At 37.3% G+C, this 24,027-nt stretch overlaps 1 protein-coding gene across 4 annotated transcripts in view; it reads right to left on the bottom strand.

Moving 5' to 3' along the window:
- PCED1B (PC-esterase domain containing 1B) overlaps nucleotides 1-24,027 on the bottom strand; it is a 286,638-nt gene that overhangs the window by 151,013 nt on the left and 111,598 nt on the right. For all 4 annotated transcript variants that reach the window (XM_081058552.1, XM_081058548.1, XM_081058549.1 and 1 more), the window contains one exon: nucleotides 19,665-19,751. The gene's annotated coding sequence lies outside the window, so the exon portion shown is untranslated. The remainder of the gene's footprint in view (nucleotides 1-19,664; nucleotides 19,752-24,027) is intronic.

Here is a 24,027-nt window from a genome sequence, read left to right as displayed (position 1 = left end):
CTACTTCCTCTTCTAGAAAGATCTTTCATGGAATCCAAGAAAAGTGTTTCTAGAGAAGCATGCTGAGCAAGGGGCAATAATCTAGGAAGTTCATATAGTTATATCTTTAAATATATTATTAAATAACAGAATATAACTACTCGCTTCTCAAGCACTGATTAAGGTGAAACCATCCTAGATCATTAGCAACTGAAAGGCTTTGGAGCTGACTTTAGTGGAATGCTTATTGGTGCGGATCGATTTTTTATTATGCATCTAACAGTTATTAAAGTTAGTACTTTCCTTAGAAACACAAGACCGAATAAATGCCTCACGGAGACATGGTCATTCTTATTTACACTTACACATTAAACTATCTAGCAGGCATGATAGATGATCTGTAAGTGATTGTCTTGCCCCGAAGCCATCATCTATAGCTGTTCACATTCTCTCATCTGGCCTTTAACCTCTGACCCATCATCTATTTTTCCCAGTTGAATGTTTTTTAAAGCAATTCCACCTCAAATATACTTTATTACTTTAGATCCAGGACAAAGTACAAAGAAATTCGAACGTCTCATTTAGAAAAGCTGTTTTTTTAATATACTGTTTTCCATCTGTTGTTGGGTATGTGGAAGACCAACTTAAGTTATATATGGGTTTTCGACTGTGGGGGTGGTGAGCACCCCTAACCTCTGCATTGTTCAAGGATCAACTATACTTTAGAATTAGATCAGTTTGTTTGTTTGTTTAGGCAATTGTACCGGATTGCATAGTGTTGCCTAAAAATTCAGTTCGTCCAAAACCTCAGAAAGTGATGCTTTTGGAAATTTATAGATGTAATTAGTTAAGGATTTCAAGATGAAATCATCCTGGATTCAGACTGGGCCCTGAATCCTATAACTGTTGTCCTTATAAGAAGAGGAGAGGACACAGAAAGACACACAGGGAAGAAACTTTGACAACAGAGGCAGAGCCTGGAGACAATAGTCTACAAGCAAAGGAATGCTAAGGATTGCCAGTAATCACCAGAAGCTAGGAGCAAAGCATGGAATGATTTTTTCCTCAGAGCCTCCAGGAGGAGCCAACCTTGCTGACACCTTGATTTTGGACTTCTACCCCCCAGAACTGTGAGAAAATAACTTTTTGTTATTGTAAACCACCGAGTTTAAAGTAATTTGTTGTGGCAGTCTTAGGAAACTAATACAGCAATATAACAATAATTTAAAACTGAAAGTTTTAAGTGTTTATCAATAAGTGGTATAGTAATCAAACAAGATACATTGAGAAAAATAAAAAGATTGGCTGAAAGATGTTTTTAGATCTGAAAATATGCTGCTGAAAATATTGTCTTAATTAAAAACATTTTTCTTCTTCGATAGCCTATAAAGACAGAAGGACTACTTGGCTTGTTCTCTCTGTTGTTCTCCATATCACTGACCACATTATAGTGAAGTGATTTCTCTTCCCCAAGGACACTTTCTTATTCTCAGATGAAGCTCTGTGTCCTAGCAGAGGGACAGGCACTTGTTAATCACTGTAAGTGCTAAATAGATGGAGTGACCATGTACCCAGGTTTGCCTAGGATAGTCTTTGCTTGTACCTGTTTTCCTCTCATAATTATTGATAGCATCCTCTTTCATTTTCAGAAGTGTCCCATTTGGATGAAAAAGCTACATACATAGTCATCCTGTCAATAGATGTTGATTGCATGTATGGAGTACATGATTTCGAAAACTCTGTTGTGAGTCTATCATGAGGCAATTTTCCCCTATCTTGATTAGTTTTTATTGTAAAACTCATGTATAGAATTCATACCTCCAGAGTGATTTTGTTAAAGTGACTCAGATCGTGTCATTTCGCTGCTCAAAATCCTTCCGTGTCTTCCCACCTCAGAAAAACATTCAAAGTCCTTACAATGGCCTACAAGCCCCTGCATGATCTGGCCCATTTCCTTCCTAACCCATTGCCTGGGGTCTAGTCTAACTGCCCTGTTTGCTGATACTCACACACACACACATGCTTCTGAGTCAGGGGATTTGCACTTGTTGCAGATAAACAGGTTTTACATTTAGGGGATATAGTTAAAATAGTATTTGGGTATTGATATACGTAAACATATATATAGTAGAAATAAGAAGATAGAAAATTAATAACCTAAGGTTAAAACTCAATTAGCTAGAACAAAACCACCAATAATCCCAAAAACAGTTGTCCACGTAAGAAACATCCAAACTTACAAAGAATTTTTATGAGTTTATTTGAGCCAAACTAATGACATTTGTAGGGGGCAAGATCAAAAAGGCTCTGGAGAGTAACACTCTGCAGTTTCTTTTATGCATTTGAGACTAAGGAGGGTACATCAGGACCATTACACGAAGGTGGAAAAAAGCAAGGCGAGGATTGAATTGCAGTATAGTTAAGATTATGTGTGCTCTTTTGAAGGTGGTCTGCTTTAGAAAGATGAGTCTGAAAAGAGGCATTTAAAAGCTATGTTAGCCTACATGCACAGAAACAACAGATAGGCTTATTTAAGGCAAAGACAAACTATTTACTAAAGAAGTCATAAGCCTGGGGCTTGACTACCCACCATGACCTTCCCAGTTAGGAATTTATGATTTTTCACAGCACCTCTTTTTTGTCCACACAGTAAAAATAAAGAAAATAATAATGCTAAATTAATAAATTAATAAAATTAAAAACCTGTAGAGATGATCAACACGAAAGTGCTTATTTTAAAAGCCTGAAAATTCTGGTAATTTTGATCAACAAAAAAGACAGAAGATGTAAGTAAATAATACAGTATTAGGGATAAAGAAATGTAAGCTCTGTTAGGGATTTTTAAATTATAGGAGAATAAAATAAGTAAGTTATGACAATAATTTTGAAAACATAGATGAAATAGGTATTTTTAAGAAAAATATAAACAACCAATACATGATTTAAGAAATGTATTTTTTAAATGCAAAAATATCAATATCCATTAGTGATGGATTGGTGCTCAAACACTTGGCTCCCCAAAAGCAGCAGGTCCAGAAGGCTTTATAAGTGAATTATACCAAATCTTTTAGGAACACGCAATCTATACTTCATATGAACTGTTATAGAAAAAGAGGGAAATTAATAAATTTTATACATTTAGTATATTCTTGATAATTGCATAAGATTAATTCAAGATAAAAATTGTAGGCCAATTATACTTGTGACAAAAAGGTTCTACAGAAAGTAACCTGACAGGGTGATCTGATCATAAATTCCTAACTGGGCAGGTCTTAGCTGGTAGTCCCGCCCCAGACATAACTTTTTAGTAAAAGGTTTATCTTTGCCTTCAGCAAGCCCTGTGCTTTGTTTCTGTGCATACTGGTAAACACACCTTTGAAATAAACCATAACCCCCCTTAAAAGAGCACATACTCTTAACTATCCTGTAATCCCACCCCTGAGTTTCTTCCTCCCACCTTCATGTAATCTTCCTTATGTTTCCTCCTTAATCTCAAATGCATAAAAGAAATTGCAAACTGCTATTCTCTGAAGCATTTATCTTAGTCTGTTGAGCTCTTGCTTGCAGGTGTATCCTCTTTTTGGCTCAAACAAATTGTCATAAAAATTCTCTACATGTTTGGACATTTACTACATCGACACTGGTGAATATAATTTCGTAAAAATATTTGCAAATCGAATCCAGCAACATACAAAACCAAACAATATTAAATGATCAACATTAGCACCTATTAATATGGTTTACATTAATATTGTAAAGAGAAAAATGATATGCTAACATGATTAGATGTAAGAAAGATGCATTTATGAAGTTCAACTCTCATTTTTGAGTTTTAAGAAAAGCCTGAACATTTTCTACCAAATATTAAGGACAAGTTCTACCAAATATTTAATAAATGATCATTCCAATTTTACAAAAATTCTTTTAAATTCCTGAAAATGAGGGAACACTCCCCAATTGGTTTTATGAGGTTAGCATAATCTTGATACCAAAACTAGACAAGGACAGTAAAAGGTGACAGAATATGCTACCCCAAAACATGCCACTTTAGTTTAAGGACTATTTTGAACTAAAGCCACTTGAAAAACATCAGAGGCAAGGAGGACACTCTGATCTTCCTTTTTCGTACTAAAAGGAGATAAAAATTTCAAGTGAAACATGCTCTCCCTATACCAAGAGGGAGAAATATTCTTATCACCAGAGATGGGAGTCAAGGTGGAGAGAAATCTGTACAAATGGAACTTGATAAGAACACTCGTATCTTCCTTTCATGTCCCATATATTTTAGTTACTTTTCCACAGTGACTACTCTTTGTTCATCCTAGTATATAGACACATAGGCCTAGTCACTTCTTTGGGTCTTCATTTTTTAATGGGCTCCCATGTACATATGAAAATCTGTATGCTTTTCTTTGGTTAATATGTCTTATGTCAATTTAATTTTCAGGCCTAGCCAGAAACCCAGAGGGTAGAGGTAAAGTTCTGCCTCCCCTCCAACAATATTACACAGAAAATTTATAGTCTAATCTCATTCATTAACATGGGTATAAAAATTCTAAATAAAATATAAAAATACCAAATTCCAAAATTGTATATAAAAAAGTAAATAATTAATGATCAGGTTGAACTCATTCTAGGAGTACAAAGCTGATTTAATGTTAGAAGGTAAAAGTATATTATTCACCTCATATGTAGTAAAGATTTTAAACTTGCCCCCAAAGAGGTCTGGCCTTTGCCCTTGGCTTTTGGGAGGTGTAGACATGACCTCTTTGGAATGTCATGCCTGATAGGAGAGTCTTCGTTTGTCTGGGAGCTTTGGATCACTGGATAGTCTAACAATAAGATTTAGGGTGGAGGCTACATCAGAAAGACCAACCATGTGGTTTAGGGTAGGGGCTTTGGGTCATGCCTGGAAGGACTGGAGACTGAAATCTGCCATATGAGCAATCAATCATGCCAACATAATGAAACCCCAGTAAGAACTCTGGGTAGAAGGTTCTGGTGAGCTCTCCCAGTTAACAATACTTTGTTATATTGCTCATATTGTTGCACATTGAAACTGATACATTCATGACTCTAAGGGTAAGACCAACACAAGCTCTGAGTTTGGTATCTCCTGGACTCTGCCCTGTGTGTCTCTCCTTGACCGATTTAAATCTTCCCTAAACTCATCAGATCAATCAAATGATTTTAATTCTCTCAAAATCCCAACAACACAACAACCTGAATAAAAAAATTTATATGGAATAGCAAAGAACCAAGAATAACCAAGACGTTTCTGAAGAAGATGGGGTTTTGTATCGTCAAATATCAAGATTAATAAATCTGTAAAGCTGTAGTAGTTAAAACATTGTGTAAAGCTGTACTAGTTAAAACATTGTGTTATGACACAGGCTAGATCAGTGGAACAGACTAGAAAGCCCAGTACTGGTAGACCTACATACTTTAGACAATAGTCAATGTCAGGGAGAGAAGATCCAAAGAGGAAGAGGGAGAAAGAAAGGGAAAATGTTTGAAAGGGAGAAGTATTGGTCTCTGTATACATTTGACCATGGCCCAAACTATTTTCCTTAATATTTAAGAAATGGGGGAACAACAAGTGTGACCCAAGTCCCAGTTCAGTTTTCACAATAAGGAAGAGGATGAGTTACATAATTTGTGAGGCCCAATACAAAATGAAACTGCAGGACCTCTTGTTAAAAAATTATTAATAATTTCAAGATGGCAACAGCAGAACATTAAACCAAGTGTGAGGCCCTTTTAAGCTTGAGGTCCTGTGTGACTGCACATGTCATATGCCCGTAAAGGCAGCCGTACCAAGGAATAATCCTGCAGGTCTCTCTGCAGCGTGGGGTTTAAGTGATGGGCTATTAGGAATCATATGTCTATTGTTATCCACTTTGTGGGTGTGAACAAATGTGAAAAAAAGTGGTATTATGTCAGTGTTTGTACTCATACAATATTCTCTGGAATTAGGGCAAAGAGATTTCTGCATTTTCTCCAGTTATGTTAACTCAAACACACTTGTAAGTCAATACTTCATTTAAGGTTTCTATTCAAAGTCAGTTGCAGGGGCATTAGCCTAGTTCTGAGCATCTAGGAGAAGACGTTTTCTCTCATTACCCTAATACATTTTCTATTGTTTGGCATCTTCCTGTGGCATTCATTTTCAAGCTTGAAAGATGAATAAACATTTCATCAAGGCAACACTTATTTTATTTTAGGGTCCTTTATTTGTTACTGTCAAGTAAAATGAATAAATCAGTGTTCAAAGTTATAGGAATTATGCTATATGAATGTGAATAATTGGTAATGCATAAAAATTGATTTTCTATAATGGAGTACAGTTGACCTATACTCAAAGTTGGCCTTTATAAGTTAAAAAAATCTGATCTACTTTAAAGAAAATATTTTGAAATATATAAATATATAGAAGCTTCTATTACATTAGTTTGAATCTTCCAAAGACTGACTGGTTGCCTTTCTTTTTATTATTATAATATGCATAATGGTTCCGCTTCCTCGATAGACTTTCTATATAAGTTATAGTTGGAGTTAAAATATTTATATATGTGTGGTAGTTTCTTGCACCAAAGCAGTAAAATCTATTGCAGAGTAAAATTTTCAATAGATTTTTTTTTTTTTTACCCCAAATGAAGAATTCAGCTCACTTTCAGAGAAATGATTAAATTGAATGACTGGGATTGCTTTCTTGTTACCTACTTACTCCTAAAACGCTGCAGAAGATTTCATCATTGATTTCAGGTCAAATCTTTTTGCAAGTTTGTCTCACTGGAGATCTTTTAGCTGAAGCCACAAGCAAGTGTTTTTAAGGAGATGAAAGAGTGCATGAGGTAATCTGCATTTGCTATTACCACATGGCTATTATTGCATTACTATTATGAGTGATTTTATTTGACAACCTCATAACCAATTACCTGAAAGTGTGAGCCAATAGCTGTCCCTTCAAGAAAAATTCAATTTGCAATTTACATTTTCCACACTTCCTTTCCTCCAGCTAACAAATCAACTGCAGACCTCTGTTCAGCCCCAAAAGGCACTTTTAATGGGAAACGGAACAGCCTTAAGCCTCCTTCAAAATGATCACAGTTAGCCACCAACAGACAGGAACTGAACTTGGTAACTGAGGGCAGAGTGGTGTATGGGAATAGAGAAAGATTTAATAAAAATCTGAAGACCCACAGAAAACTGATAGACTTCCCAATGACAGGGGCTGGTCCCAAAACTCCCAGTTAAAAACAGTGAAGCTTTATTGACTATCACCCAAATTATTTTAGGCTGAGACCTGGCAAACCCTGCTTCCTTCTTTCCACATTCCCTGTTTGCCAATTAGTCACAAGGCTTTCACTTTTCTGTGTCTTATTTGGCTTTCGTTTTTTTGCTTTCTTTTTTTGAGAAATTTTAATATCATAGAAGAGTTTATTGGCCATTTGAATAGCCTCTTTTGTGACTTGCTCTGATTAATTTTTCTATGAGATTGCTTACTTTTTATCTTCTTAATTTGTAGATGATATTTATGTATTTGGGGGTAACCTTTTAACTGTTGTTTGTGTTATAAATTTTTTCTTCTACACTGGGTTTCCCTTCTTACTCTTAAGGCATATTTTGGTGAACAGAAGTTATTCATTTCAATGCAATTAATTAAGTGGTTTCTGCTTCTATGGTTCCTGTGTGGTTACTACTTTATATGTGCTATTTTAAAAGTCTTTCCGTACTCTAAAACTATGAGGATATTCATCTATCATATCTTCTTGAAATTCTTTCCTTTATTTCTTCACATTTATGTCTAAAGAAATCTGGAATTAATATCTGTTCATGGTGTAAAGTGGGGGTCAAGTTTCTGTTTTTTTCCCTATGGATATTTAATTGTTCTAATATTATTTATTGAAGAGATCCTTTTCCCCCACGGCTCTATACCACCTTTCTCATAAGTCAATTATCCATGTGTGGCTGTCTGTTTTACCTCTCTTTCTATTTTATTGGTTTATTTTTCTTTCCTTGTGCCAGTCTGTTAACTTGTGCCAAAGTCTTAGCTTCATAGTCTTGATAATCAGAAATCCAACTTTGCTTTTCTTAAAAATTATCTTGACTATTCTTGGCCCTTAGATTCCTAACTAAATTTAGAACGAGATTGTCAAGTTTCATTAAAAAAAAAAAGATCAAAGGGGTTTGCACTGAATATACAGATCTATTTAGAAAGAATTATTCTTTATATTTTGATTCCTCTAATCCATGAATATGGTATTTTCTATAATTATTTAGATATTATTTTGTTTTAATAATGTTTTATAGTTTTTTTGCATTAAGGTATTGCATATCCATTGTTAGATTTATTCTTTGATATTTGATTTTTTTCAGTTATTATAAATAGTATATTTTTGTTTGATTTTTTGATATTTTTATTAGTCTATAGAAATTTAAATCGATTTTAAAATATTGTTTTTAGTATAACTTTACTAAACTCATAAATTCTTTTAATTTGGCTGTAGGTTCTTTTCAATTTTTCACTTACATAATCTTATCATCTGTGATATGAAACATAATGCTGTTTCAGTTCTTCATTTCTAATAATTATGTAATTAATTTATTTTTCTTTTCATACTGCACTGGCTAGGACCTTCAGGTCTTTCAATGGTGAATGCTGAATAAAACTGGTAATAAATCCTTGTCTTGTTATAAATCTCAAAAAGAAAGATTTCAACATTTTACCATTAAGTATGACATTCATCAAAGGTTGTTTGATAAATACCTTTTATTAGGTTAAGAAAGTTCTCTTGCAGTGCAAATTTGGTAGGAGTATTTATTTTTAATCCCTTTACCTTTTTACCCAGCCTCCAACTCCCCTCTCATCTGGTAACCATCAGTTTGTTCTCTTTATCGATGAGTCTGTTTCTGTTTTGTTTATTCATTTATTTTGTTCTTTAGATTCCACATTTAAGTGAGATTATATGATATTTGTCTTTCTCTGTCTTATTTCACTTAGCATAATGCTCTCTAGATCCATTCAAGGAGTGTTTGTTTTTTAAAATCATGAATGGATATTAAATTTTACCAAGTGTTTTTTTCTGCAACTATTGATATGATATATGATTTTTCTCTTTCTTTAATGTGGTGAATTACATTGATCAATTCTTTCATATAAGACCAAAATTCAAAATTGTACTTTTGGAAAAAATCCAATTTGGTTATGAAATATATTTTTTTACATATGAGTATTACTGGATTCTATCTGCAGCACTGGAATATAAGCTTCATGAAGGCAAGGGTTTTTGTTTTATTTACTGCTGTGTTCCCATGATATACTTGTTGAATGAATGAATGAATGAATGAACTCCGCCTGTGAATAGAGAGTCCTGAGCCCCTGCTTACTTGGAGTGGAGCCATTTCTCCTGTCTTCACATCTCCATGGGGGTCACATCGCTCCAGGACTGGGCACTATATTAACTTCACTTTTCTAGAGAGCATATGCTCCAAAAACTCAAGGATCATATCTCCTTCTCTTTTGGTTTCTCACAAAGAGAGCTCTGCCTTCTTATCCATCTCTCCACCCTTTCTATATGTTGGGATGCCTTGCACTCTATTCATATATCCAGGATTTAACAAAGCAATGTGTCATTTGCTCACTGGCCTCCAACACAGCTGACACAGTTGGCACTGCTGCCTACGGGCCGGAGAAGGGACAAGAAGAGAAAGTGGAGAGACTGTGCAGCCATCTTTGTGTCACCCTAAATATAATGCTTAGAATTCCATATTCTGGTAAGGACTCTAATCTGTTTTGTGAAACTCACCCTTAAAAGTGGTCTGTGGCCTCTGAACAAACTAGAAGAGCTGAAGCATGTCTTTCATTAGGAATCATGAAACAAGAACCAAGACCAAAGTGTGCTGTCAGATAACACATTGATACCTATTTCCTCCATCGCAAAACAAAAGAGATAGTTTCAAATGTTAACAAATTCATTTCCACACATTTTTAAGTTAATGAGAAAAAGAATCTCATTTTTAAATGATCAATGAACCATGAAGTTAACAAGCTAATTTGAAACAAAATGACATGAGCTATGTTATGGTTTCCTTACTGGTGACATTGTGAATCTAATTGTAAAAAACTAAATCCATGAATAAAACACTTGAACTTACATTGGCTTAGAAGTTTATAGAACACTCCATGACTCATCTTCTGTCCACTCCTACATTCTTCTCATTGCACTTTTGCAAATTATTCCCATTCTTCAGTAAAGCAGGTTATCCTGATTCTAGATGTACAGTAGCACGCACATGCGTGCACACCCACAAACCCTCTACCTGGAACACTTTTTCCCATCAGTTTCTTTGTCTGGCTAACTTCAACCCTACAGAGGATTTCAATGTCACTTCCTTCCAGAAGCAACCCCTGACAAGCTCGCCATCTCCACCCCCAAAATAGGAACCAGGCCCCTGTAATGTACTTTTACAGCATCTTGAATTTTTCCTATCGGATGGCTCATCAGACTTCATTTATTTGCTTGTCTTCCCTAGAAATTGTAAGCTCTTAAGGGAGGGGCCATGTTATCTTTCTCACAGTTGAATCCCCAGGCCCTGAAGTAGTACCTGACACATATCAGGGGTTCAATAAATATTTACTGAATGAATGAACAATTAAAATCGTAAACTGTCATCTATTCCTGAATTATTAGTGTTAACCACGCACCTTTCTAAGATGGTTTAGAGCTGGCGGCAGCGGCCTGCTGTTACCTGAACTCCTGAGAATGTAATTTCCTCCTAGATAAAGAGAGGTGATTTACCAAGAGCCCCTGTGAGAGGATGACTACCTGGGTTTGAATCTCCACTACATGCTCATTAGCCATGTGACCTTGGACAAGTGACTTAATTTTTGTGTGCCGAGTACCTCTCATTGAAGGATTTAAGGAGCTTAACACAGTGTCTGGCATACAATGAGTGCCTAATGAAAGCCACTTCCTTATTTGACAATTAAGGGATCATAGGAGTGCCTGGCATCCTTAAAAGGGGAGAAGAAAATCCCCTCAGGGAGGAAATGTTTGGTTTTCTTGTGAAGACATAGTGGGGAACTGTGAGGGGTGAAGTGTCAGTTACCTCAGCTAGAAATAGAATGGGAGCTACTGAGTTCCCTGCAGTCTAAAACAGATACTGACTACATATGAAAGGGGAAAATTCTCGAAGAGATAAACTTTGTTGTTCATCATCTTACTCCAGAGTACTGTTTTGAAAGAGCAATAACCATAGACTTATCCGGGGATCATCTCCTAGTCTTCCCAGCTAGTGTTCAGATTAGAGAGGACAGTGGTTGCTCAAGTGGGTGAGAGAGAACCATGGAGATCTGTGAGACACCTACAGCTATGAGTATGCCCTACACTGTTGGCTGGCTAGCCGAATTTCTAACCCTAGCCCCCTTCTCACCTGCCACCTTCTGCCAGGGGTGGAACCTTCTGCACGCTCTAATGGATGAGATGTAAGAGAGCATTTGTGTCCTGGGGCCTCTGGAAAAAGTTTTTGCTTTCCTGATAAAAAAGAGACAGAATAGGCTAGCAAGTCTTATTTTGCCTTTTGTTCTTCGCCATTCTCCCTGCCAGCACATGGAGAGACAGGATGTCTCCAGGTAGAGCAGCCATTTTGCAACCATGAGGCAATGATCATGAAGGCAAATGTCTTCAAGCTAAGGATAGTGGAGGGAAAAACAGAAAAACCCCATGGCATCATAGACCTTCTGTGCCATCCCTGGACTGCCCATCTCTGCCCTTGTGGTTGTCTGAGACAAACAAACTACTTTTTGTTCAGATGAGTGTTGATTAGGTTTTCTTGCCTTTGGATGGACTCCTAACTAATACATGTAGCCTGCAGCCCAAAGCTTCAGACCAGATGAACCTGAATTGCAATACTTACCATACTATCTTATAATCACTAGTTTTCTTTCTCTTCTACTAGACCTGAGTTCCTTGAAGGTGGGGATCTGGGCTTATTTATTTCTCTATTTGCAGCCTACAGTAGATACTCAGTAAATGTTTGATGAATGAGTCTATTTCACTTGATGCTTTGTAATTAGTGAGCTTTCAAATCAGGGACTGGTGCTACAGAAAGATTTCCCCAGGTTCCTGGTCCAGACAGGAGAAGTGTGATGCTTCTATAAGAAACCAGGGACACCTTGAGAGAAATGAAGGCGCATGAGCCAGTAAACAAACTTCTCTGGTTTCCCTTGTTTCTGGATGTATTATGAGAAAAAAATAAAGTATGTGAATAAATAGACAAATTCAGATATTTTTATCAGATAATAAAAACATATGCCCATCTCAGAAATAGAATTAACCTTAATGGGAGAATGAGTGATAGGAACAACAAAACAAAGAAAAGGGCAAAACAATTGCTCTCCTTTTATTAATGTGGCTGCTCACTTATGAAATGGAACTTTATTTTAGCAGAAAAATCTAGGCATTTGCATTTTAAAGAATCTGGAGCCAAGACTGATTAAGAAATGGCCACTCAACCTTATCGGCTTCATTCAGGGAATAATCAGGCAGCTGCCTTAAGGCAGATGTGTTTGCAAAAGGTTATTTCTCAGTTATTTCTCAGGGCTCTGTCTTTCCCTATCTGCCTTCTCCTTTGCCTGAGGCTGATTTAATTTCCTTCAGCATCATGAGGTTCCTGAGCCAACTTATCCAGAGCCTTTCTGTTGTTTGCATTTCAGCTGCCCACCTCTCTGCCGGTAGCTTCTATTTTAAAATGCTTATGTAACGACTTTGTGTCTGCTGGGGTCTTTTGACTCTTGAAGATTTTAATCAGATTGGCTTGAATACCCATTTCATGCTCTGTGGAAAATCTAATACCTTCTTCAGGATTTCTCCTGGTTCTCAGGAGGCTCAGCACCAGCCTCATGGACACCTTGGCTCTTCCTTCCTACCACTGAGCAACCGGTGCCTTCCATTCTGTACTTGTGAGAATTGCTTATCTCTACTTTGGCATCAACACAACCGTGGAACTCAGGACCTTTCTCCTTCATTTGTATTTCTACTGTGAATAAACCAAATAATTTATAACACTAAATGTGACTCCTTCCTTCTAAGCAACATGTAAAACTTCTTTAGTGAATATGTATTAAGCACCCATCCTATGACCCATGAAAGTAGGTGATGGGGAGGTTACGGTATGGAACGAGAACCACAGTCCCTGCCCCTACAGGGTGGCAGGCAGGCCAGTGAGACTACCAATGAAGTGTGGAAATGCATGGTAGAGTAGCGAGGGATTTGAGAGCCAGAGACACTCCGGGTACACTATGCAGGCACAGGCTTCTAAAAGATTCTGTGTAGCATGTTTCTTGTGTTGGCCAACTCAGCTGAGCTGCAGCTTCACTTGATTTCATTATTTCTTATAAATTGAATTTCTTTACTATAAAATTCCTGCTTGGAAGCTCTAAGAATCAGGTCAATGCTGGAAAACAAACTGTTTATATATTAGTACCTGCAAAAATCACTCACGTTGAAGACAAATCGGTTATTATGGTATGTCCCTACCTATATATTCCCAGAAAGAAAAATGCTCCTGTGTTACAGGAATAAAACTTGATCCTCAGAATCAATTAAGTGAACACAGGATAGACCTTATGCTTTTGTATGAATTATTTTTTTCTTGTTTTAAGTCAGGAATAAAGGACTAGATTTTTTTCTTCTGCTTCTTGCCAGTTTACGTGTAACTAACTGTGTGTTGATGACTCCCTTTGAAACGACATCTTCTGGATTTAATATGGGCTTTAGGGCCCTCTAGTGTCTTTTTGAATATGAAATACTAAAAGTCACCATTAAGCTGAATAAGGGAGAAAAAAGAAAAATTTCTCTTCAAATTTGCTACATATCAACTCTCAGAAGCTTTAAAGAAAGGTATTGGAAAACTTATGGAAGCTCATATATATTCTTTATCTTTTTCCCAAATGAAATATGTTGCCACTTTTCAATTTCCATAATAGCTACAAGTTCTGACAATTAAGTTCCCAAACTCATCCTAGAAAAAGTGCTACATTTTGGTGAATATCACTACGGTCACCTTCGAAGTACTCCCTTTGGGAAGCTATGCACTGATGCCAGTGCTTAGTCCACCCTTCAGAGCAATTTTGGAACTCTTTTTCTGGAATGGCTATCAGAACTGTCATCGTATTACCCTTGATGTCCTGAATGTCATCAAAATGTCTTCCTTTCAATATTTCCATAATCTTTGGATAAAAAAAAGAAATAATTGGAGGCCAGATCAAGTGAGTAGGAGGGTGTTCCAATATAGTTATTTGCTTACTGGCTAAAAACTCCCTCACAGAAAGTACTGTGTGAGCCGGTGCATTGTCGTGATGCAAGAACCATGAATTGTGGGCAAAAAGTTCAGGTCATCTAACTTTTTCACACAGCCTTTTCAGCACTTCCAAATAGGAAACTTGGTTAACTGTTTGTCCAGTTGGTACAAATTCGTAATGAATAATCCCTCTGATATCGAAAAAGGTTAGCAACATCGTTCCAACAAGTTCGCAAACTTAATTCAGACCTTTGTACGTAGAGGGTGCCAAAAAATGTATACAGATTTTAAGAAAGGAAAAAACTATATTAAAATTGCAATACTCAATATATACCCATAACAAAAGATGAATACAAGTCATGTGTATATATATATTTAGCACCCTCTGTATATACATATACATACACATGTACATATACATATATACATGTACATAAAATAACAATAACTACGTATGAACAATTACTTTAAATACAAATGGGTTAAGTGTTCCAATCACAAGATAAAGGGGCTGAATGGATAAGAAAACCAGAGCCTTACATATGCTGCCTATAAGAGACATACTTCAGATCAAAAGACACACAGAGACTGAAAGTAAAAGGATGAGAAAAAGATATTTCATGAAAATGCAAATAAACAAACAAACAAAAGCTGGGGTAGCAATACTTATACCAGACAAAACAGACTTTAAAACAAAGGCTATATAACAAGTGACAAAGAAGGACCCAGTAATCTCACTTTTGGGTAATTATGAAAAGAAACCTAAAACTCTGCTTTGAGGGGACATGTACATCCATATGTTCATTGCAGCATTGTTTACAATGGTCAAAATGTGGAGACAGCCTGGGTGTCTGTCGATGGATAAACAGATAAAGAGGAGGTGGTACATATCTACAGTGAAATATTGCTTGGCCAGGGAAGGGCCAAGCAATCTTGGCCATCTGCAGTGGCATGGATGGACCTGGACAGTATTGTTCTGAGTGGAGTAAGTCAGACAGAGAAAGACAGATGCAATGTGATTTTGCTTATATGTGCAATCTAAAGAACAAAATAAATGAACACACAAAACAGGAACAAACTCATAGATACAGAGAACATTTTGATGGTTGCCAGATGGGAGGGGAGTGTGAGGGTGTGGATAAAAGAAGGGGAAGGGATTAAGAAGTACACATTGGTTGTTACAAAGTAGTTATGGGGATGTAGGGTGTAGCATAAAGAATATAGTCTGTAATATTGTAATGACTATGTATGGTGTTAGATGGGTACTAGATTTTGGGGGGTGATAGATGGGAGAGGGGTTAGGGGGCAGGGTGAGAAGGTGAGAGGATTAAGAAGTACAAATTGGTAGTTACAAAATAGCCACGGAGATGTAAAGTAAAGCATTGGGAATATAGTCAATGATATGGTAATAACTATGTATAGTGCCAGGTGGGTACTAGACTAGTCAGGGGGATCACTTTTTAAATTACATAACTATGTAACCACTATGCTATACACCTGAAATTAATATCAAATAATCTTCAACTTCAACTGTAATTCAAAAATTTTAAAAGGGGGGAGGGGGTGAAGGGGAATAAGAGTTTCCAATTTCCAGGTATAAAACAAATAAGTAATAAGGATATAATAATGTACAGCATAAGGAACATAGTCAATAATATTGTTAGCATAGTATGGTGTCAGCTACCATAAGATGGTAGCTGGACTTACGATGATCATTTCCTTGGGTCTATAAATGATGAATAACTATTGTGTATACCTGAAACTAATACAATATTGTATGTTAGCTATATTTTGATAAAAGTCTTTAAAAAATAAAATAAAAGCAATTTGGAGAAAGACATCTGACAGTCCCATATACTCATGGCTTTTCTGGAATAGGTAACTACATCAAAAAGGTTCCTATTCCCAAGAACTTCAGCACAACAAATTTGTTTCAGAGATTAGAATCTTGAGTTACGGCTAAAAAATAACAGGAAAGATGGATGGGTTTCAGAAGTTGGTTTTGGTGTATCTTTCTTGAAAGATTATGCTCATAAGTATAGAAAGCCATGAAGGAGAAAACATAAGTTCTCCATTACCTCCCTTTGTCCTCTCCTCTCTTTCCTTTGTTTCAGTCTTCAAATCTCTCCCCATTCTTCCAAGCCCTGGCCAAATACCTGCCTCTTTACTAAGACTTTCCTGCCTCAAACCCGTGTTGATTTCACTTTCCTCTAATTCATTTTCTTTCCTCTAATTCATTTTCTTACAATATAAGATTTTTTTTTTAAAGAGAACTGATTGACAACACAAATGTGCTTAGCTTTAACATAAAAGTTAACACATTTTTAAAATATTTTCAGGATTGGAAGGCATTTTGGTTTCTGCCCAGGCCAGTGTGAATTAGCTAAGAGGAGATCTTTTGTGTCATTTTTCAGTTTCAGCACCCACATAGGAATAAAGGTTCTGCTCTCCCACTCCTCAAAAATGAGCTTCTGGAGTAGAAAGGGAAAGCCAACGTAGTAACGAGTCATTCTGTATGCAGTTCTGGAGATAATTTCTCAGTCTAGGATAAGGAGACATAAGACAAAGAGTGTGGAGAGTTTGCATTCGATGCTGATGGTCTGTTGGAGCATCTTAGGCTGTGCTCAAGCTTAAACTAGGAAGAATTTTCATCCTTTCTTGGCTCAGTCACCTACAACTAATGAAAAAGTCAATGTTTGGAAACTAGAGAGTTGTTTGGCATTTAACAGCTAGAGGCAATGAGTTTTGTTGTGGCTTCATAAAGGTCACTGCTGCAAATGGAAGCCAAATGCTTCATCTTCTTTCACTACAACAAAAATACTGCTTTACAGAAGGTGAATAACAAAATGAGGGATATCTTGTTTTTCATTCTTGCGCATTCTTTTAGAGACAATTAATGGATTTAGGCAATAGAAGTACTGGTTGGTAAAAAAATAATAATAATAAAATTAAAAAAAGTTAAGCATTTTTGTTTCCCTAGTGGCTACTTTCCTTTATTCTTTTCCATAAGATCTAAATGAATCAAAGGATAAAAACATATATTTCCATTGTCTAATTTCCCCAAGTTATAATTATATCCTTTGCCTCATATCTTTGTTTCAATCCTACAAAGAGAAATAGCAATGGGAATAATAAATCACTTTCTAACAACATTAATGCAGCCTGTCACACACTGTAACGAAAAGCTGTGGCTGGTGTGTAGGTAGTGCTGCTGGAGTTGGCCGTGGTTCCAGCTCACAAGAGCTGACTGACTGTACACATCTCTTTCCAACTCCTTGTTCAGTGACCTCAACCTAGTAGCTTGAAATGGCATGGTTGGGGCACTTCCACCACAGAAATCAGCAAATGCTACAAATTAGGGTGAGTTGGTTTACCGTTACACTACAGATTAAATATCAGAAATATTATACTTGAAAAAGACCCACATTAGGTGGTATCAGGTATCATGGGAGAGGGAAAAGAGACATTTTGACTGTTGAAAAAGTAAAATTGTCTTGAATTCCATACCACTTCATAATATTGATTGAACCATATGAAGCTTCAGCTCTTCAACAATTTGACCTACGAAAATATACAAGGAGGCAGGTAACAGAAAACCCAACAAACAGTAGCTTAAATAAATAGGGGTTTGTCTCACATAATGAGAACTCCAAAGCAGCCATGGGATGGCAGAACTGTTCTAGATGCTGTCAGAGACCAAGGATCTTTCTACATTTCTGATCTACCATCCTTAGAAAGTTGATTTTTGTCCTTATGCTTGTCATCTCAAAGTCACACATTGTCTGCTGTGCCTCCAGGCATCATGCCTGCATAGCAGGGGGAAAAGCAGAAACGGGCAAAAGACTACACTCACCAAGTTTATTGATGTTAATCAGAGAGACAAAAGTTTTCCCTGGAACCCCAGGGAAAAACTTCCATTTACATCTCATAGGCCGAAACCTGTCACATGGTCACTCCCAGACAAAGGGGAAAGAGATTGCTAAGACGGATGTAGACCAATCATGATTCATTCCTGGCATTGATTAAGTGTCTATTGTCACTGAGAGGAAGAGATCTCAGCTGCCACTTGAGCAAACTGAGGTTCCATTGGTTAGGAAAAGGAGAGAGGGCGTGGATATAAGGAGGACAACAAATGGTATCTGTCACAATTCCCTTCTGGTTATTAATTCAGATATTTTCAGGTTTTTAACAAACTGACAAAATTTTCCATTTCTGGGTGTAAATGTATAAAATGCTACGAGTTATATTTATAATCTTTTATACTGGTTGCTTACCATTGTGACTAATTAACATGCAGCTCAAAGCCTGTCTAGTACGTATGAATTAGTTTTGCATGTTTATTTGATCACCATATTAAAACTCATTCTTGAAAGTTCAGCCTTTATCCTTTGGTCTATACAAGGCACAGTGGTCTGTTTACAGCTTCAAACTGTGTGCTTTACACAAAAAGATTAAGGGAGACCCCGACTTAAGGTAAAAATCAGTGACCTGGCACCTTGGTCTAGCAGGTAGTTGAAAGGAGATAATGAATGATATAACAGATTTTATAATACATTCATTTTCTGAATAAAAAGCCTAATGCTAGTCATTTTGAGGGAGCCAGAAACAAAAAGTATACTCTTCTGTGATGATAATTGTATCTGTTAAAAAGTCTGATGTGGCAATTCACCTACCTTGGTATTTCAGAATCACGTTGCTCAAATGATCCGTAGCCTTGCTTCTGCAGTAATGGCAGGTTGGCCACCACGAGCCTCAAGTATACACCAGTCTAAGTTAACTACTGTTTATGCTTCGCTGTCCCATTGGTTTGCTTATGGCAACTAGGAGAATGCATGGCTGCTCTGAACTCGGCTGGGCTTTGCTGAGAAGTATGGACAGTGCAGGTTTTCACGACATGGTTATAAAATACCTTTTGTCATATTTATGAGCACAAGACCCAGAATCCAATACACTGAGGTTCTATCCCGATGAGATTCTTTAAAGGCAACTTGACCTGGAACAGGTTACCTAATGACTCAAGCCTCAGTTACTTCATTTGTAAAAGGATACTTTGTCAGTTGATTGTGAGGATTAAATGAGACAATGTGAGTAAAGTGTTTGGCATATGTTAAGAACTTAACAAATGGAAGCTGTTATTGTTGTTGTTTTTCTGTGTCTGATTCAAAGAAAGTTCTTCTGAAATGACTATATTTATGATGACTGTCCCTTTAATAACAATAAATATGAATCTTATTGTAATAACTGCTGTTTCCAAGAGCCAACATGCAATAACTAATTCTTTCACTTCTTTCCAATATTATTTCTACATGTTTGGAGAATAGGACTTTACTTTTTGTCCTTCTATCTTCAACAGTAAAACCATTGATTCTCTCATAACTCACCTTTGAAAAAGTATGTAGCAATGAATCGACTCTCTTCTATCACTATGAGATGGTTGGAAAACAAAGCATCTGAAGGCATTTCTGTAACTGCAAAATAAAAACCGTGATCATTATCTTTCAATTTTTATTTAATACTCATAAGGAATAGGCAATATATAAGATTATGTGGTTATAATTCTACAAAGGATCAATTAAAATGGTGGAGTTGCCATTGATCGTATTGATTCCTATAGATTTGGTCCTTTATAGATATAGAATCACATTTAACTTTAATTCTAACCGGAAAGCTCAAACATACATTTTAAAAAATATTCAAGTATATACTTATAGGAGGACACTAAAGTATCATCTAATAACGAGTGAAATTAAAGCTAATTTAAGTTTAGAGTTAAGTTTATTTTACTGCATTCGGGTTTTTGGTAAAATGCCAATGTGTACAAATGGTTTGTTCTCGTATATTGTGGTAAAATAAGTTAGCAAATATATTTAATTGTTCTGACAGCTCCATCCCTTAATATATCAGCTAAGTAAGAATTTACACATGATTGCCTGTACATTTTTGGATGACTCAACATTTTGCCGGGGGCTGTTTTATACACCAGTCTTATCCCTGCTTTATACCAAAGAAAGAATCTTGTGTCATTTAGGGGGTCTTTTACCTCAAGAAAGAATAGAAAATATCACAAGATGAGCCACTAGATGGCACACTAATAGCAGTGATGGCACTCTAGCGTCAAGAGGACAAAAATAACATTTTCAAAATCTATAGGTAAAATTATATTGAGTATAGCAGTAGATCATATGGGCATACAGTATATATTATTGAATGAATGCAAGCATCAAAAAGTGGACTGTGAATATGCATTTCTATACAATAACTTTCCTTTTCCCATTGACTTCTATGATAAAATGGAAGATGTGTTTCTTTGGATGATGAAAATTGACGTGGGAGATATAATAAATTCTCATGCAGGAAAGAGAAGTCTCTTATATTGACAGATTTAAAGTAAAATTCTATTTTAACACTTTAACAAAGATATTGAAATGTCAAAATTCCAATGCTCTATATTTAAGATTAATTTAATGTTTGACACAACGTCATACAAGCCTAGAAAAATAAATGACAACGGCACCAAATACATGGGGCTAAAATTCCCATCCATGATTCCTTTGAGACCCCCTGAAGTGGTTCCTAATACTTGCTGGATGCTGATGACTTTTAGAAATAAATAGTCTGGTCCAAAAGAAAGGGGGAAAACCAAACACAGCAGAAGCAGCAGTTAAGCGGAATGGCAAGTGAACAAATGCAACAGCAGATTCTACTAGTCCATAGAAGTAATTGAAGCAGTGGGAAAGCACACTGATTGAAATGGAAGGGATGTGAAAATTCTGTAGAAAGAGACCTTAGCGATGCAATGATTCTTTTTTCATTTTTAAATTATGAAGATGTGCCTGAATAAAAACCAGATTCATTTTCTAGTGAAATAAACATTTTTCTGAAGCTACAGTATTTGATTTAAATATGATTGTTTATCAAGTAACCCTTCTTCAAGGTCTGATTTACAGCTGTCTCTTAAAATCAAAATAAAATTCATAATGATGGGGCCATAGGTCCCCCACTGTCTGGCCCTCTCCCCTTGCTTAACTATTCTCATGTGCCATGAAGCTCCAATTCACAGGCTAGGCAGGCAGGGCTGCTCACTGCTCTACGTACTGTTTCATCTCCCCTCTTCCCTTCTGCTTTGCTGGGGCAAAGATGGCAAACTTCCTTTCCATGGTGGCCTAGGGCTGTTCTGAGAAGCTCTAACCAGCCAGAGCCTACATTTTCCAGCCCCAACCTCCCTCGTATCCAGTGGGACTTTGTGACTGATTCTTGTCAGTGGGACATGAGCAAAAATGATGTGAGTCACGTCTTGGCCAAGATGATTAAGCAGTGGGCCTGCCTTCCGTGTGCTTTTCTCTCTCATCTGCCAGGATGCTGTTGGAAGCCACAGGTGGAAGGTGGTGGACACTCCGTCAGCTTAGGGCTCTGAAGGATAGTGTGAAGCAGGGTCTTCCTTCACTCCTACACCCTGCCTTCCATTCCTGCCACCTAACCAGGAACATCTGTTTTGGATTTCATCTGAGAGAAATAAACTTCTACTGCTAAGTCATTACGATTTTTTTTTAAAACAGCATGTATTCTCACCTTAACTAATTTATTTGCAAAAGCTCTTTTCCTACCTGGAATGCCTTTTCCAATACAGGGGAAGACAGAGTGTTTATTGAGCATGTATTATGTGCTAAGGACATAATGGTAACATGTTCATAGTGATTTATGCATGGTATCACTTTTTCATGTTCTCAGCCCCAAGAGCTATTCATTAGTATGGGCACAGCCTTGACATATGGTATTAGACAATTCTGTTTAAGTGTAGACAGTCTCTGACTTGTGAACATCTTGTATTAGAAGGTCCATCTCAGGATTCAATTCACCACTGGGGATAGGATTGAGTAAACCAAAGACTGATGAGGAAAATATGGGAAATGGCTGCATGGCATTCTTATTTAAGTCTGGCTGTAGTGTAGACACAGGCTTTGGGCTCCATAAGGGGATAATAGAGGAAGATGTAATTGATAGACAGGGTAGATTCTAGATCAAGAATGATACTGAATGCCAAGCTAAAAAATTTGGATTTAGGACTTTGGTCTACAGGCAACGGGGAAACAGTGGTGTTATTAAATCTTTTGTGCAATCAAGTGACATGAACCAATGTCTGCTTTAAGAACATTTATTTGGAAATCATATTATCATATATAGCCCAGTTACACGTTAACTTTTAGAGAAGGGTTTTTGTTGTTGTTGTTGTTGTTGTTGTTATAATGGGGTTACCCTGTGCATTGTAGGATGTTTAACAGCATCTTTTGTCTCTACCAATTAAATAAAGTAGCAACTCCCACGTTCCTCAATTGTGACAACCAGTGCTATCTCCAGACATTGCCAAGTATCCCTTGGGGAGCAAAATCAGCAAAGGGTGAGACCCACTGTTTTAGAGAAACAAATAGTTCGCCAAGTGAGATTTGTCTTTTATGATTATGATTATTATTATTTTTGGTAGACACACCTCTGCCTCATCTTCCTAGATCAGGACATGAGAAGCTCCTGTCCTTGGCCCCTGTCCCCACCCCCACCCATTGCTTTCATCAAGAGGCCCAGGTGGAGGTGGCCAGACCCCTCCAATAATGCAAGGGGTCTTGGGACCAGAGGTATGTGGCCACCTATAGCCCATGCCCTCCCTTCTACATAGTCCACGTACCCTCGACACTAGAATCCTTTGCCCAAATAGCCCCATCCTCCAAGGGATGGTGCTTGGCAGTGGGTGTGCATGGAGTTTGGACATGGATGCTGGGTATCCCTGTGACTGTGCCTGAGGTCTCTCATGATGCTAGATAGATGGAGGAGGAGGGGTAGCTCTTTAAAATTCCAGCGGGGAACTTCAAAAAGCCTGAGAATTCTAATTTCGAGTCTGACCTCCCAGCCTTGGGCCATTTTGAGAAACTTAGAAAGCTGATGCCAGAAGTAGTGGGGATGAACAGTGGCTCCTTGTAGCCAGAGGAGGTTAGTTTGAGGAGGTGGAGTGAGGAGAAGCCTGAGCCATGTGGACACAGGGATGTGCCTATTGCCTTAGAGTCGCAACTTGCATTCCACAATCCAGTGAGGGGAACATGGTGGGAGGAAGAGCTTGGCACTCTGAAATCCTATGTGTCTAGGTTATAACCTGATGTTGCCTCCTACAGTATGTGTGTGGCAACTGAGCGAGGCCAGGCAGGATTGGAATGTTTGAGCAGGCAGAGAAAAATAAAGGACATCCAGGGAGTGTGAGAAAAGGCACGGATATGTTTGCAGAATGCTGAAGCATTTGGGGGTTGCTGGGGGAATGGGAAGACTAAAGGTGTGGTTGGAGGACAGTGTGCTTGGGGAGAAGGGCAGGGGGTGAGTCTGCGCGGAGCCTACATGAGGGCCCTTAAGGCCACTCAAAGGAGCTGAGACTTTCTACGCAGGGGGCTGCTAAGCAACGTATCTGGTTTAGCTCTGGATGGTAATGGACAGACAGTAGAGGCTGGGGGATGAGAAAGTTATTTTAAAAAAATTGACAAGAGATGCAGGGCTGAACAGTGACATTGGGAGTGAAGAAGGGTGAATGGAGAGATTTTGTGAAGGCAGAATCGCTCATAAGAACAACGGCTATTAATATAATCCCAAGCATACCGAAACACTGATATTTTGGTTTTTAAGATTTCTGGCATAAAAGATTTTGTTTTTTCCATGAGGCCACACCAAATTAAATTTTGAAATAGGATTTAAAAAATTTACTTTCCTCTT

Source organism: Rhinolophus hipposideros (genome assembly GCF_964194185.1).
Source record: "Rhinolophus hipposideros genome assembly, chromosome: 9".
Lineage (NCBI taxonomy): Eukaryota > Metazoa > Chordata > Mammalia > Chiroptera > Rhinolophidae > Rhinolophus > Rhinolophus hipposideros.
Note: the sequence above shows the minus strand (reverse complement) of the source record. Positions and strands in the feature narration are given on the sequence as shown.